This window comes from Armigeres subalbatus, chromosome 2 (assembly GCF_024139115.2).
Source record: "Armigeres subalbatus isolate Guangzhou_Male chromosome 2, GZ_Asu_2, whole genome shotgun sequence".
NCBI lineage: Eukaryota > Metazoa > Arthropoda > Insecta > Diptera > Culicidae > Armigeres > Armigeres subalbatus.
Genome location: NC_085140.1, coordinates 283602300 through 283605066, shown reverse-complemented (window position 1 = coordinate 283605066; position 2767 = coordinate 283602300).

Here is a 2767-nt window from a genome sequence, read left to right as displayed (position 1 = left end):
TGTTGCAGCAATCTCTCCCATGCTGCATTCTTCTCCTCAACTAACTGATCACATTCGCCGTCATACCATTCTTTTCTTTGATACGGGGCCACCGTGCCTAGTGCAGCGATTGCGGTGCTTCCAATGGCGGATCGAATATCTCTTCAGCCATCTTCAAGAGACGCTGCGCCTAGCTGCTCTTAGGTAGTTGGGAGTGCCACTTCCAGCTGCTGCGCGTATCCTTAGGCTGGTCACCTACCGTCTTGCAGCCGCCCAATGTTAAGGCGTGACGTCCGACTTCGACGCGTACACGTTGTACACCATCGAGCGAGCACCATCGAGTTTTGAGCGCAGGCATAGTGCAATGAGGTAGTGGTCGGATTCAATATTCGCACTGCGGTAAGTGCGGACGTTCGTGACGTCGGAGAAGAATTTACCGTCGATTAAAACGTGGTCGATTTGGTTTTCCGTTTCTTGCCAGTTGCCAGGGTGGATGATCTCCATGCGGGCTTGTGGATATTTTTGCGGGGAAAGAAGGTGCTGGACACCGCCATTCCGCTTTGTGATTCCGCGGGAGGCTGCGAAGTTTATGTACCGTTGCCCGTTTTCATTCGATACGGTGTAATAATTATCCGGTCCGATGACCGGTCTATACATTTTCTTCTTTCTCACCTGTGTGTTCATGTCGCCGATGACGATTTTGACGTCCCGCAGTGGGCATCCATACCCGAGCAGCACACATGTTGCACAAAAGTTTCTGTGACATTTAAGTTGTTGCAACTAAATCGGTCTGGATTGTGCTGCTAGGGTCGTATGTCTGCTCCAGCTGTGCATAGAACGCTTCTTTCTCGTCGTTGGATGTACCTTCATGTGGGCAGTGCGCATTGATGATGCTATTAGCTGAAGAAATAGCCTTTTTATCCTCAGCTTACATCTCTTGCGTTGATTGGCTCCACCCAATCACACGTTGGCGCATCTTACCCAGCACTATGGAAGACCGGTTCCCAGCTCATTGGTGGTGCCACAGCTTTACTAGTAGAAGGTAGCCGCTCGATGCCCGCTTTTCCACACTTTCTGTCCTGTCCAGCAAATCTCCTGCAGCGCCACGACGTCGAAGTTCATCGTAGAACATCTTGTCGCAACCTGCGAAACCTAGCGACTTGCAATTCCATGTTCCAAGCTTCCAATCGTGATCCTTTATTCGTCGCCTGGGCTTTGCTGATTATATCGAGTCGTATTATCTCTTATATTGTTCGTAATTATTGGTTTTCCAGGCGGCTCATTGGGCCTGCGCAAACTTCCTGTCTCGTCGGAGGGCCGTCGTGTCAGGTCTGTTTTATGTCCCACCTGACACCAGGACTTGGGCTTGTGCGCTTTGAGCGGCACACGGTCGCTTTGGTGGGCCCTACTTGCGGATACATGCAGCTTTTTATTGGAATTTAACAGGGCCCACTGTCAAACCCCACCACATCCTAGGCAGGCGCCACAACTCGCAGATGGCCTGGAGAGGGCTACTATCCTTACCAGCTGCTTTATTGGTCTTTAGCTGTTGGGTGGCATCCTTAACTTCCCTCAAGGTAGGGGTTGGTTGGCTTCCATCGTTCGCTGAACTGACGTAGCCATCTCCTCCGCTGCCTTGACTTTCACTGCCTGTACTCTCAGCGCCATTTAAATGTTCCTCGTAGTACTGCTTCCACCTTTCGATCACCACACGTTCATCCGTCAAGAAGCTTCCATCCTTACCCCTAGACATTTCAGTTCGCGGCACGAAGCCTTTGTGGAATGCGTCGAGCTTCTGATGGAACTGGCGCGTTTCTTGAGAACGGCACAGCTGTTCCATCTTCTCGCACACCACTTCTTCCAGGTGGCGTTTCTTCTACTGAAAAAGGCGGGTCTGCTGTCTCCGCTTCCGTCTACCACGTTCCACGTTCTACCGGGTACCTTTCTGCAGCGCGACCTTATCCTTCAGAATCTGTTTTCGCTCTTCGTCGAACCAATCGTTCCGATGACTTCGTCTCACATACCCGACGTTGTTCTCCGCTGCGTCGTTAATGGCTGCTTTGAATGTATTCCAGCAGTCCTCAAGAGGGGACCCATTGAGAGGGTAATTCCGGCAACGCTGCCTCGAGATGCTGCGCGTATGCAGTGGTGACATCAGGTTGCTTCAGTCGCTCTAGGTCGTACCGCGGCGGTCGTCCGTACCGAACATTGTTGACGACGGATAGTTTTGGGCGCAGTTTAACCATCACCAGATAGTGGTCAGAGTCGAAGTTAGCGCCACGATATGCCCTGACGTCGATAATGTCGGAGAAGTGCCATCCATCAATCAGAACGTGGTCGATTTGTGATTATGTCTGCAGTATTGATCTCCAGGTATACCGATACCATATTCTTGTAGGCGGCGAAATCAATTAGTCGTAGGCCGTTTTCGTTCGTCAGCCGGTGAGCGCTGAACTTCCCAATAGTCGGTCTAAAGTTCTCCTCTTGGCTAACCTGAGCGTTTAAATTTCCTATGATGATTTTGAATTCGTGGCTGGGGCAGCTGTCGTACTGACCCACCACACGATCACATGTCTTTGCATATCGCCCATCACTATGAAAGCTGTTCCCAGCTCGTGTGTCGTCGCAGCTCTGGTAGATGGTATGATTACCTCTAAACGTTCGCACCATTGATCCCTTCCAACAAACCTCCTGCAGCGCTACGATGCCGAATCCACGGTCCTGGAACACATCTGGCGAGTATGCGTGTGTTCCCGATGAAGTTGAGAGATCTGCAGTTCCACGTACC